The sequence below is a fragment of the Chlorocebus sabaeus genome, chromosome 1 (genome assembly GCF_047675955.1).
Source record: "Chlorocebus sabaeus isolate Y175 chromosome 1, mChlSab1.0.hap1, whole genome shotgun sequence".
Taxonomy (NCBI): domain Eukaryota; kingdom Metazoa; phylum Chordata; class Mammalia; order Primates; family Cercopithecidae; genus Chlorocebus; species Chlorocebus sabaeus.
This window is the reverse complement of record NC_132904.1, coordinates 26,504,446-26,519,935: the sequence shown is the minus strand read 5'-3', so window position 1 is coordinate 26,519,935 and position 15,490 is coordinate 26,504,446.

The following is a 15,490-nucleotide window of genomic DNA, read 5'->3' as shown; positions in this document are numbered from 1 at the left end:
TATCTGCCTTACTTACATTGCTTAATTTTATCCTATAGTACTTTTTATAATTTCTTCTATTACAAAGATGAACAAATGGAAGCAAATCACCCTAAGTCACCAAGTAGTAATACTGGAGTAATGACATCCTGAGAGCCAAATTTTTTTTTTTTTTTTTTTTTTTTTTTTTTTTTTTTTTTTTTTTTTTTTGACGGAGTTTCACTCTTGCTGTCCAGGCTAGAGTGCAATGCGCAATGGCATGATCGTGGCTCACCGCAACCTCCACCTCCTGCATTAAAGTGATTCTTCTGCCTCTGCCTCCCGAGTAGCTGGGATTACAGGCATGCACCACCACGCCTGGCTAATTTTGTAGTTTTTTAGTAGAGACGGGGTTTCTCCATGTTGGTCAGGCTGGTCTCGAACTCCCAACCTCAGGTGATCTGCTCACCTCGGCCCCGCAAAGTACTGGGATTACAGGTGTGAGCCACTGCACCCAGCCTACTAAATATTAACGAATACGGTCCAGTACCACATTTTGGTAGAAATGAGAGTGTCTTTGACAGCAACAATAACAACAATAGAAATAGATATATGTATTTAGAAAATTGTTTTTGTTTTCTATTGCTGAGATAACAAATGACCATGGTAGACATACTTCATACAGAAAACTATAGGATTCATTGTTCTGAAACCCATGTCAGTTACTTAAAGGTCTTCAGTATAGAAAATCAATTCTTTTGGCTGGGTGTGGTGGTGCATGCCTGTCATCTCAGCACTTTGGAAGGCTAAGGGAGCAGGATTGTTTGAGGCAAGGGTTTTGAGACTAGCTTGGGAAAAAATAGCAAGACTATGTCTCTACCAAAAAATATAATAATATTAATATAAAAATTAGCAGGGCATTGTGGTGCATGCCTGTAGCCCCAGGTACACTGAAGGCTGAGACGGAGGTTTGCTTGAGTCAGGAGGTCGACGCTGCAATGAGTCATGATTTCATGATTACATCACTGTACTCCAGCCTGGGTGACAGAGTGAGTACAGAGTGAGACAGAGTGAAACAAGATCACTTGTTTCAATAAAATAAAATAAATAATTTTTTAAGGCTTAAAATTTTTTTTGAAAACTCTTTCAATCTAATATTTAATGGTAGAATTTGGGTGATGCTGGCAACTTAGTAGAATAGAAGTAAAGATAGCATTGCCATTCAAACTCCCTGTATTTTGGAAAAATATGAGAACCGAATTCTTTATTTACATAGATGTAATATACAGCCATTTTTAAAAAAATAGAAAACTCTAATGTCCTTGAATCTGAAAATGGTTATGGATATTATGTTTTCTTTAGTAGTAAAAACTTCAGGCAGTCTTTAGATAGACTTATCCTTGAGAAAGAAAGATAAATAATTTCATATAAAAGAGATTGGTTTACTCGAATGCTGGTGACCACAAAGTGGGAGTGATTCAGATTAAATATCTAAAGCTTTGAGGAGCCTTCTGACCTTAACTGATTGCATTACATAATTTGCCTTCAGCTATTAGGGAGTTGAAAGTGACCTGGAGGAAGTTAGCTGTTTTGTGAATCTCTAAAAACAACCTGTGTCACACACTGGAGCATGAAGTATGGCTGCAGAGACCAAGCTACAGCACAGGAAAATTCCAGGAGTGATCCAGACTTTCAGGCAATGGAATCAAGACTGATTCATTTCAACTAAGTGAGCAACCTGGATGTCCTTGGGCATATCCAAAAAAAAAAAAAAAAAAAAAATGGAATTCCTAGGAAAATAATGAGCTACTTGATGAACTACTTGTAATTTGCAGGGTGGGGATTTCTATGAAAGGAGATGCAACTTCAATTTTTCTTTTTTTTTTTTTTTTTTTGAGATGGAGTCTCGCTCTGTCACCCAGGCTGGAGTGCAGTGGTGCGATCTTGGCTCACTGCAGCCTCTGCCTCCCAGGTTCAAGCAATTCTCCTGCCTCAGCCTCCTGAGTACCTGGAACTAGAGGTGCATGCCGCCACACACAGCTAATTTTTGTATTTTTAGTAGAGACAGGGTTTCACCATGTTGGCCAGGGTGGTCTGGATCTCCTGACCTCATGATCTGCCTGCCTTGGCTTCCCAAAGTGCTGGAGCAAAACTACTGAAGCAGGTCATACCAACTCCAGCCTTCAGAATTAAATGGATGGGCCTACATCCATTGTCCTCTTCAAATTCTGATTATCAGAGATAGATATACATTCTTCAGAATCATTCTGAATTTTAGAAAAATGTATCATTTTTTAGTGAAGCATATTTAAAGAAAAACAGGAGATAATATTACTGGCAAAATATTCTAGAGAGCAGAAAATACCAGGCTAGTTTTTTCAAAGCACTCAGGCTGGGGACTTTCCATACTGCTTAATGTATAAGAGGGTGAGCTCTGGAATCAGACTGCCTGGGTTAGCATTTTGAAACTTTCAATTGTCAAGTTACTTAGACAAGCCACTCACCCTCTCTTCCATTTAGTTTTATTTATCTGTAATTTTGAAGAATATAATAGTAACAATCTTATAGGCTTATTGTCAGGTTTAGTTTAATTAAGGCACATAAAGGGCTTAGTTCTGCACACAGTAGATGATCAATAATATTAGCAAGTACATCATGACCCTCATTCAGTCATCTGTAGAGAAATGTTTATGTTCAACAAATCCTAAAACCCCTTATGCTTCAATCCCACTACTTTGAATCTTTTTGTTATTGATAAAAATAGATGAATGGGGCAACTATGGTATGATATTATGTTTTCAATTATGGTCAAGGAAAAAAAAAATGCCTGGTCTCATCTCTGGCCCTAAGGAAAAGCAACATAATTATGCAACATCAGATAACAGATGTTATAAAGTCTGACCATCAACACACAGCCTTTCACTTTATCATCTTTTCTCCAAAAAACTCTGATATTGCTTTTACAATGTATCATACAAGTTGAGCATCACATTAAACCCATATCGGAATATTCCATATTTGTATCTTTTTTCTGTTTTGCAAATTTACTGTAACTCTGATACCAAAATATGACAGCACACAGAAAGCAAACAATAAAGCAGAAACAGCAAAACAGGGTGAACAGAAACAGGGTGTCATAGCGTGACACCCTGCAGCTGATCTGTTGTAACTGCTTAGACTGCTGTGTGGACAAAGATTCCAAGAATGTACTTGGCTCCATGGGAAGGACTGATCCAATCTATTGGTGGTATCTGTAAACATAGAGAACGAACCTGAAACCTCACTAGCCATAGGTGACGCCACAAGCACCAAGACTGGTGGCTCCACTGCCAAAGCCAGTACTGGTACCCAGTTCACCACCAAACCTAGCACCAAAGCTCAATCTGCCACTGAAGCCTGGTGCTTGGTTCACTGCAAAAGCGAGGACCACTGCTTGGTCCACCACCAAGGCCAACAATAGACAAGGTCCACTATTGAAGCTGTTTGCAGTAAAGCCAGTGTTAGGATTGGGATGACTGCCAAAACCAAGGATGGTACTCATTCCTCTGTCAAAGCTGACATTAGGCCCACTGCCAAAGCTATCGCTGGTGCTGAGGTCATCACTAAAGCCAGCATCAGTGCCAACTTTGCTGCCAAAATCAGCATTGGTGAATTTTGTAAATAGGCAACCAGGATTCAGAATTATAAAAAAGGCTCAAAAGCACTAAATGAGGATTCAAAGAGTTAAAACTCAATGAGCAAAAACTGTACATGTGAAACTTGATTTCTGGGCACTTTTTTCTGACCAATGGGCCTATTTGTCTGTTTTTATACCAGTGCCAGGTTGTTTTGGTTACTGTAGCCTTGTAGTGTCATTTGAAGTCTGTAGTAAGATGCCTCTGGCTTTGTTCTTTGTGCTTAGGATTGGTTCGGCGATTTGGGCTTTTTTTTGGTTCCATGGGATTTTTTTTCTAATTCTGTGAAAACTGACATTCCTATTTCAGTAGAAATAGCATTGAATCTGTAAACTGCTTTAGGAAGTATAACCACTTAAGAACATTAATTCTTTCAGTCCATAAGCATGAAATGTTTTTCCATTTATTTGTGACATCTCTGATTTCTTTCAGCAGTGTTTTATAGTTCTCCTTTTGGAGCTCTTTCATCCCATTGGTTAGCTATATTTCTAGGTATTAAAGGCTTTTGTGTGGTGATTATAAATCTAGTTTAAATGTAAGACCTCAAATTATAACAATCCTAGAAGAAAACTTGGAAATACCTTTCTCAACATGACATGATACTTGGCATAGAATTGTTGGCTAAGTCTCTAAAAGTAATGGCAACAAAAACAAGAATTTACAGGTTGGACCTAATTAAACTAAAGAGCTTCTGCACAGCAAAATAAACTATCAATAGAGCAAACAGACAAGCTATGGAATGTGACAAAATATTTGCAAACTCTATATCTAATAAAGGTCTAATATCCAGAATCTATAAGAACAAGTGAAATCAGTCAACAAAGAAAAACCAAATAATCCCATTAAAAAATGGTTGAAAAACATGGACACTTCTCAAAAGAAGACATACAAGTGGCAAACAAACATATGAAAAAAATACTCATCATCAGTAATCATCAGAGAGATGAAACTCAAAATCACAATAAGATACCTTCTCACACCAGTCAGAATGGCCATTATTAAAACATTAAATAATAACAGATGCTGGCTGTAGAGAAAAGGAAATGCTTATACACTGCTGGTGACAGTGTAAATTAGTTTGGCCACTGTGGAAAGCAGTTTGGAGATTTCTCAAAGGAGTTAAAACAGAGCTACCTTTTGACCCAGCAATCCCATTACTGGGTATATAACCAAAAGAAAATAAATTGTTCTACCAAGAAGACACATGCACACGTATGTTCATCATAGTGCTATTCACAATAGCAAAGATATGTAATCAACCTAGGCACCCATCAGCAGTGGATTGCATTAAAAAAATGTGGCACATATATACCATGGAATACTATGCAACCTTAAAAAGAATGAAGTCATGTTCTTTTCAGCAACATAGATGCAGCTGGAAGCCATGATCCTAAATGAATTAACATAAATAGAAAACAAACTATTGCATGTTCTCATTTAAACAGGAGCAAAGCATTGAGTACAGATGGACATAAAGACATGGACATAAAGATAAGAACAACTGACACTGGGGATAACTAAAAGGAGGAGAAAAGGACGGGAGCATGGGTTGAGAAACTACCTATTGGGTACCCTTTTTACTACACGGTTGACAGGATTCATACTTCAAACTTCAGCGTCATGTAACAAACCTTCACATATATCCCCTATCTCTAAAATAAAAGTTGATTTAAAAAAACTAACCCATAAACCAACAAAAAATAGCTAAAACTTTTTGGTAAGTCTACCAAGTCTCTAGAAGTCCTAAGAAAACTTGCTAAAAAATATATATATAGTTATATAACTATATATAACTTTCAGGAAGTTAACTGAAAGAAGAACTGCCTAAAAATATACATTTTAAGTTGCCTGGCTCAGGCTCAGACCCTGAAGCCCTAAAGCCTAAGCCTTTTTTCTGGAAAAAGAAGTGTAATTTCTAATATCATCATAGTCCTTGGGTATAACAGAATTCTTCTATCTCTGACTTGATATCTGCACCACTAGAATATGGACAAAAATGTTATGGCAGGCAGTGAAAATGTGTTAATCTGTTAAGTATAGAAACAGTTTGGAAATAAAAACTGAGAGTTTCAGAGGCGATCCTCCAAAGTCTGGAGAAGAAACCTTCTAATATGACTGGAACAGCCTGCTGATATGCTGAAAATGTGGCAGGCAACAAGTAACAAAAAGGAATAACTTGTTCTGAAACGTAAAGTAATTTGCATTTTTGAGGACTAAGTGCTTTATAAGCCCAAGAGTTTAGAGACACACTGGGATTTGAGAGTGTCACAAAGACAAATCACACACATATTTAAGCCACTGCTCATTGGGGAAAGAGCTTGCTTATGTACTATGTATGGTATAGAAAAGTTGTAATAGTTGCTTATGTACCAGTGGATCAGGGAACAACAGATAGGGACAAGGATACTAAGTGGGGCACTTTGAATGATGTCAATGGACATTTCCTTTGTAGTTCCAAAGAAAATACACTAAATCAATGAGAAGTGGAAACCTCAAGTCACCAAAATGACAGGATTGGAGGATCAAGTCTTTGTGTATCGACAAAAATGTGGAACTAGCCCAAAATGGAAGAATGTAAACTCTAACGCTATAAGATTAGTGGGGAAATGGTGGGTATAGATGTGGATGGTTCCTCACAAGGCCCAAAATGGACAACAACTGGGAAAAGGGATAATTAAGTAGCCCAAAAAAGTCTTTCTAAAGTATCATAGATGTTAAAGTGTGGATACATGCAAAAGAAATATCATCAAGATGATCTAAGGTACTCGTAATATCAAAATAATTAAGAATGTTTTATAAAATAGCACAGAAGTTTGATCCGAAAAATCCCTAGCTCTCATTATAACAGAATCAGGGTAGATAAAGGGAAACACCTAAAACACATGATTTAATAACTGGCTGTACCTAGAATTGATATGGGGGAAAAAAAGGAGTTAGGTTTGCTATTCTTTAGTACATTTCATCATACATCACAAATGACAGTGGTTTATGTACATTTATAATAGGTACCAAAGCGATCTCCTAATAAAATATGTTGACCAAGACTATATTATATAGGTTCAAAAGTTTGCCAGTGTAATAGTTACATGATGTTGAAGGTGAAATTACCCTGTGGTGTAACTGTGTGACAATAATTATAGAGAAACAATGGTTGTAGTAGTAGTTCAGTGCCCTGAAATCAAAGCATTCTAGAAGTGAGCACATTGAGACAGAGTAATCCAGACTAGTATAGACAATGTCTGCTAGTATTGCAGATGGCATAGAGCAATAGCACCTGTGGATTTTTTTTTTCATGAGTTACACTTGCTACAGTAACTTTATATCACTATTGAGGCTGTCCAATCCCAAAATGGAAGCATTTTCACTTAAGAGTGGAAGGAGGAACTGGAAAAAATTAACTGCAGCACTCAAACATTTAGGCTATGGTCTAGAACCCTAAAATCTCTGAGAATGTTTCATAAGTCAGCTTAAATTGACACCAATTATTTGCATGTATTTGTTCCATATATTTCTAACCCTTTTTGTTAATATGGAAAAACGTTCTAGAAAAGTATGAATGTATATGGTTTATTGAATAAGGTCTGATGCTATAAAATATACCAATGCACTGAGCTCCATTTTTCAAATGCTCTAGTCTACTTACTAAGGAGTAAATGGATGTCAATACTATAGTTAAGAGGTAAGCATTATCACGTATGTATATTTGAAGAAGACAAAGTAAGGACAAATTTATTCTGCCCATTAAGGTGCATTCATTTGAAAGATTGTTTCATGGGATCTTGGGGAGGGAAATTTTTGATAGTTAATGTGAGGTAGGTAAAAGAAATCGAGAATATTATCATTATATTATTGTGAAAATTTTTAATTTATCATTTTGTATTTTAAATTATAAAACTGGATTTGGCAGATTTTAGAAAACTTTAGCAAAGCCTTCTGAAGGCTGTCTCCTGACAGAGGTAATCCTGTATATATTTTTCTAAGCTAGGTAAAGCATGTCAAAAGAACAGGTGAGTTTAATCCTATAAAATATTTTCGTATTTCCCTATTCCACTATGTTAGCGAGAAAGTTCTATGACTTCTGGGTGTGATAACATAACAATGAATTTATAAAATAGTATTCTTTAGGACATTCGGAGAGGAAATGCAAAAAGAGACACTGAAAGGTACAGGAATTGCAGGAACAGAGTTTAGAAAAATCTTAAAAGGACAAAACCCTCAGCTAGGAAATATTTGATATGGCTCAAAGTTGACAGATGGAAGGCATTTCAGAGGTAGGAACTGGTTAACCATAGATGTCAATGAATTTTCATGAGGCGAATCTAGCCTTGCCTTTTCTGATAGACTTCAGTGCTTATTCTTAAATTTCTTCAGAATTTTCTTGCTTTCCATTTGGTGATCAACATACATTTTCAGTATTTCTGTTCAGCCGCCTTCTTCCATTTCTTCTCAGTTTCCATTCAGATAAGTTTTCTTAATGAAGAGCATGCACTATTTTTTTCCTGATTCTACCGTAAATTTAATAGGGGAGTGACCTATTTCACAGCTTAAAAGCTACCATATTCTGTATTCTAGATGCAATATCTGTGGGGCTTCTTCGAAAAAAAAAAAAAAAAGGCAACTGATTTGGTTACACTGTGCTGTCTGAAAGAAAAGTGGTGTCTTAGAGAGTGGCAGACTCATACTGTGCTGAAAAAAGCTCTTTGATCCAAAACAAATTGATGCATTGCTTTGGACCCTAGGAAGTAACGACTATTTCGATTTAAGATATAGAACCAATAAAAAATAGCATACTAAAAGAGTAATCCTTGGATATATGTAAGACAATATCCTTTGTTGAGAACTCAACAAATAAAACTGGTTTTAAAATAATTAGAAAAACAAGAAATAATTAGAAAAAGTAGGGCATTTACCCTCTAATACTCTTATATGTCCAGTAAAGATGGAAGATAAATTTGATCTTATCTGACAGTATGGATCTGAGATGCTGTTTGTTTTTTTTGTTTTGTTTTGTTTTTTACTTTTACATTTTATTTTATTTTTAATTTTTATTATACTTTACATTCTGGGATACATGTGCAGAATGTGCAGGTTTGTTACATAGGTATACAAGTGCCATGGTGGTTTGTTGCACCCATCAACCTGTCATCTACATTAGGGATTTCCCCTAATGTTATGCCTCCCCTAGCCCCCCACCTCCCAACAGGCCCCAGTGTGTAATGTTCCCCTCCCTGTATCCATGTGTTTTCGTTGTTCAGCTCCCACTTATGGGTGAGAACATGCAGTGTTTGGTTTTCCGTTCCTGTGTTAGTTTGCTGAGAATGATGGTTTTCAGTTTCATCCATGTCCATGCAAAGGACATCAACTCATCCTTTTTTATGGCTGCATAGTATTCCATGGTGTATATGTGCCACGTTTTCTTTATTCAGTCTATTGGGTTTTTTTTGGTTTTTGTTTTTTTAATTTTTTATTATACTTTAAGTTCTAGGGTACATGTGGATAACGTGCAGGTTTGTTACATATGTATACTTGTGCCATGTTGGTGTGCTGCACCCATCATCTCGTCAGCACCCATCAACTCGTCATTTACATCAGGTATAACTCCCAGTGCAATCCCTCCCCCATCCCCCCTCCCCATGATAGGCCCCAGTGTATGATGTTCCCCTTCCCGAGTCCAGGAGATCTCATTGTTCAGTTCCCACCTACGAGTGGGAACATGAGGTGTTTGGTTTTCTATTCTTGCGATACTTTGCTGAGAATGATGGTATTCCATGGTGTATATGTGCCACATTTTCTTAATCCAGTCTGTCACTGATGGACATTTGGGTTGATTCCAAGTCTTTGCTATTGTGAATAGTGCCACAATAAACATACGTGTGCATGTGTCTTCATAGCAGCATGATTTATAATCCTTTGGGTATATACCCAGTAATGGGATGGCTGGGTCATATGGTACTTTTAGTTCTAGATCCTTGAGGAATCGCCATACTGTTTTCCATAATGGTTGAACTAGTTTACAATCCCACCAACAGTGTGAAAGTGTTCCTATTTCTCCACATCCTCTCCAGCACCTGTTGTTTCCTGACTTTTTAATGATTACCATTCTAACTGGTGTGAGATGGTATCTCATTGTGGTTTTGATTTGCATTTCTCTGATGGCCAGTGATGATGAGCATTTTTTCATGTGTCTGTTGGCTGCATGAGTGTCTTCTTTTGAGAACTGTCTGTTCATATCCTTTGCCCACTTTTCGATGGGGTTGTTTGTTTTTTTCTTGTAAATTTGTTTGAGTTCTTTGTAGGTTCTGGATATTAGCCCTTTGTCAGATGAGTAGATTGCAAAAATTTTCTCCCATTCTGTAGGTTGCCTGTTCACTCTGATGGTAGTTTCTTTTGCTGTGCAGAAGCTCTTTAGTTTAATTATATCCCATTTGTCTATTTTGGCTTTTGTTGCCGTTGCTTTTGGTGTTTTAGACATGAAGTCCTTGCCCATGCCTATGTCCTGAATGGTATTACCTAGGTTTTCTTCTAGGGTTTTTATGGTATTAGGTCTAACATTTAAGTCTCTAATCCATCTTGAATTAATTTTCGCATAAGGAGTAAGGAAAGGATCCAGTTTCAGCTTTCTACTTATGGCTAGCCAATTTTCCCAGCACCATTTATTAAATAGGGAGTCTTTTCCCTATTTCTTGTTTTCTGAGATGCTAAGTTTTTAAAGTCAGATATCACATGTTCTCACTCCATATGTGGGAGTTTAAAAAGTGGATCTCATGGAAGAGGACAGTACAATAGTGGTTACCAGAGGCTAGGATGTGAAGAAAGGAGAAGGGAGTGAAGAGAATTTGATTACATGATACAATAATATGGTTGGACAGAAGAAAAAAGTTCTAGTATGTGATAGTGCAGTAGGGAAGTTATAGTTAACAATAATTTATTTCAAAATAGCTAATTTTCCTTTAACCATTTGAAATAAGATATTTCAAAATAACTAAAGAAAAAGAATTATAATGTTCCCAACACAAAGAAAAGCATTTGAGGTTATGGATATCCTAAATACACTGATTTGATCATTACATATTGTATACAGTTATCAAAGTATCATATGTACCCCCAAAATTTGTGCAACTGTTATATGTAAATAAAAAATACAAGATTTTAATTTAGCCATTCAATTTGAGCAAATATGATAGTAGTTTATAAATAATATCATAATACTGTTATACAATAGTATACATATTATTGAAATTTATAATTAATAGTGCATTTTTATAGATATAAACTCAATATTTCCCAAAATGTGGTCCAATTATATTGGATTTCACAATCAAAAGTAAATGGAAAATACAGATACTTTACCAGCTCTTGTAGAATTACAATGTACTCCAAAATACTACATTTCTAATAAATCTTTGCAACTTTTTAACTTGGGCTTTCTCTAGTATTTCCAAATGTGTTTCACTACAGTAATCTTTATGCTCTCTATACTAGTCAGTTCTCACACTGCTAATAAACTGCTAATAAAGACATACCCGATACTCACAATAAAAAAAAAAAAAAGAGGTTTAATGGATTCACAGTTCCACATGACTGGGGAGGCCTCACAAATCATGGAATGAGATGAAGGAAAAACAAAGGACGTCCTACATGGCAGGAGGCATCAGAAAGCTTGTGCATGGGGATTCCCCATTATAAAATTATCAGATCTCGTGAGACTTATTCACTATCACAAGAACAGTACAGGAAAAACCCACCCCCATGATTCGGTTACCTCCCACCCGGTCCCTTCCATGACCTGTGGGGAATATTACAATTCAAGCTGAGATTTGGGTGGGGACACAGGGCCAAACTATATTAGATTAGTATCTGTAATTGATGTGTGTGTGTTTGTGTATTTGCACACATGTGCTATGTGTGAGACCAATCAATATCTCACTGGACACTCGTATGTCTTGCAGAAAAGTTTGGAGTACACTAAGTCAGCATATAGTGTCTAAGTCCTCCTAGTCATCTGATGCTGGAAGTATTATTGGTTATTAAATGTTTTAGATTTTGGCCATGATAGGGTATTAAATTAGTGGTTCTAGAACTTTTGTAAGATGGCAGATAGTGATAATCACCTGAATAACTTAAAAACAAACAAGAATATTGAATTTCTATTTTTTCTCAGAAAGTCTAATTGAGTTGCTCTATTGACTTTAAATAATTCTTTAGTCATAAGAAGTCTCCCAATGACTCTGATGATAATTTACATTGGTGAATACCTGAATAACTAATATTCTTATACAGTTACATAATGTTATATATAATATATACGAATGTTATATAATGTTATATATAATGTTTGGAAAGACACTTAGACTACAATTTTATGATGGTGTGAAATCTGTAATATTCATGTAATTATCCTAGCAAATACTGTCAGGCACTTGCAATGAAAATTTCTGAACTCAGGTCATGGATTATTTTGTTGATTTAGAGATTGTTGAGAAACTCTTTCTTGCTCTTATGTGAAAGAAAAATGTTAAGATACAGACACAGTCCTTTGGTCTGAATGACTGTGCAATCCGCCTCCCCCAAAACCCCTACCCAGCCAAATTAATATGTTAAAACCTAACCACAAATGTGATGGTATTACAAGGTAGAGATTTTTGGAGGTGATTTAGTTATGAAAATATGATTAGTGCCCTTAGTAAAGAGATCTTAAAGAACAGCCTTTCTGCTTCCAACATGTGAGAACACAGCTGAAAGTTGCCATCTATGAACCAGAATGTGGGGCCCTCACCAGACACTAGATGTGCAGGTACCTTGATCCTTGACTTCCTCACCTCCACGACTGTAAGAAATAAATTTCTGGTGCTTACAAGCTACCCAGATTATGATATTTTGTTATGGTAGCCTGAGTGGACCAAGATACAGAGGATGGAGAAAAAACTGTTACATCAGCTACTGATAGAGCCGTTGGGAGACAAGACTTCGGTTGATGGCTAAGTGCTGTTATTAATACTTCATCACTAAATTATACATAATTATGCACATATGCTAACAGCTGGATCAATTATAGGATTCACTCTGAAAATGTAGAGTATTATGGTGCATAGCAGAAGGAAAGCTTAAATACCTGAAGCCTGCAGTTTGGCACATCTCAAAGTGAATACAAGAAGGGATAGAACTGAACATGTTCATTACTAGTTTCCTTTCCCGAGTTCACTCACCATATTAGATATATTGGAAAGTCACCTTTCCATGTGTAAGGATAAATAAGTAGAGAACAGAAAGAGAAGAAAGGAGTACTAATTTCTATTAGAAAGCTTCTTGCTATGAAAACATAAGCACAGATAACAGAATGACTCCAGAAAAAACTAGTGAGTTACAAAGTCAAACTCAATTCTGACTTTCCGGTTTCCAGACCAGCATTTCCAGGATTGTTTCTGTTTCCAAAAACAAATATGGCATAGATGTTTATGAAATTTGCAGTTTGATTCCTTGAATTCTCATCATCTAGTTCATTTATTCGATAATTTTCATTAGACTTTGACTTTGTGTCAGAATATGTGTTAAGGGAGGAAAATAGAAGAATGGACATGACTCATTATGGCCCATAATCTGGAGTCACAAAGTAAATAATCATAGCATGCTATAATAAATACAATGATTGAAATACCTGGATTGTTATTTAGAGAGAAGAATGAGGATAGTCTGATGGCAAGGAAAATGGAAAGATTCATAAAGAAAGTGATTTCTGTGCTCAGTCTCAGATGACAATTGGGAGATAAGAAGTTAAATGCAGGTGTGGAGAACAGGGCATTCCAAATATGGACAAAGAGCAAAAACGGAGATGAAAGAAGCACCATAATATTTATGGGACATTCAGGATGTTTTGTTGAGTAACTGTAGCACTAAATGAATGAAGGGGTATTGTAGCAATCAGGTTGGAGGAGTAAGATGTGGTCTTATCATGAACGACTTAGGTGTTTCAAGGTTAGAATCCTAGAAAGTATCTTACAGTTGATTGAGAGCCTGAATGTGTTTGAATTCTTTCAACTGTTAATAAAAGAAACACAACTGAACACAACCCAATCCAATAAAGAAAATGTATTGCCTCATATAACCTTAAAATCCAGTGTAGGAGCCTCTAGAGGCTCATATATTGTTATCAAGTCAGGTATGATGGCCAGAGCTAGAGCAACTTTTTGAGATCATGGGTGATGTATTAGAGACAGAATATCAAAAAGGTAGCCTGAACTCTTGACATTTGAAGCCATTATATCAGCCTAGACTACTTGTGCTTGAATTGCTATATGAAGGAAAGAGAGTTATTCCTTTATTTAGCATATCCAAGTAGTATATACTTGCCTTTAGTCATTTAGTAACCATCTCAGTTATTGGATTGACTTGTCACAGTATGACAATGCTTGCCTTCAAGAGACCTTTATTTTACTTAATAATAGCCCCACAGTGCAAGAGTAGAGATGCTGGCGTATTGTTATAATTTTTCTATTCTATCATTAGTTATCGTTGTTAATTTCTTAATGCATAATTTATAAATTAAACTTTATCATAGAAACACACGGATAGGGAATACATAGTATATATAGGTTTGGGTGCTATCTGTCGGTTCAGGCATCACCCCCTGGGGGTTTCGGAATGCATCCTTCTTTGCAGTGGTGATAACAGACAAAGGCAACTTAGACAACATTGATCCAAAAACACTTAATTAATTATTTAAACTTGCTATGATAATCACAGAAGGAAATTAAACTTATTTGCAGTAAATAAGAATTTTCCCGAAGTTCAGGCTGTTCAATCTTTTTTATTTACGGTATGAGATATTCTATTATCAACTCTTTTGTTCATCATGCAATTTCATTCTAAATATTCCTTTCCAACATTCTCTAACCAAAGTTAGTTCCCTCCACTCCAATAATTAACTCAATTTGAGGTGTCTCTTTTATTATCGTATCATTATTGTGAATGGCAGACTGACTGCACTGCCAAAACTACAAAGATGTTGGCCTAGTATATCCCAGATTTCCTTTTTGAAAAATCTACCTTTGCTTTTGACTCACATGACTTCAATTGTCCCTCAAATAATAATGATTTGCAGCCTGCTATGGATATCTTGCTTCTGCTCTGTTTTGCTCAACTTTCCTTATTCCCTTAAACTGGCTAAACACATTCTTTCTACTGAACAAACACTACATTTTCTTCCTCCAGGGTAACCACATTCTCCCTCTCCTTGTTGAAATGAATGCTTTCCAGGACTTATCTATCATATGACTTTCTAAATTGTTTATCTCTGATGAAAAGGAACCTATAACATGAAAAGATTAACTTTTATTTTTCCTTTTTGATTATTGTTTCCCATAAACTTTTTATCAATCAACTTTTCCAGAATCAATCACAATATTTAATGTGCCTGTAATGTATTTCTCACAACCAGGTGTTGAATAAATTCTTTTGAATCAATTTATTCATATGCTCCTCTTTCTTCCCTTTAACCAACTTTCCTTAAGGTCCCTAGGCATATAGCTTTTGAAATCTAAAAAACGTACAAAACGTAGTTTTTTATCATTGTAGAAAAATATTACAACCCCAAATCACATTGGCAACTCCATTATTCATGCAAAGAGAAAGGACTAGCAAGAATATGTGGTCAAAATCAACAAAAATAATCTGTATAATTATTTATACTATGAAAACTTCTTAAAATGAAGATGTAAACTTGGAATTTGGGTTATAATTTTGGTATTGATTAAATTTTCCAAAGCCACTCAATTTAGTTAGATCCCCTGAGTGGTAAGGTGCTTGTGTATTTGTTGCTGTTTTTCATAAATCTGAATAATCAGATAATTATCTGAAGAATA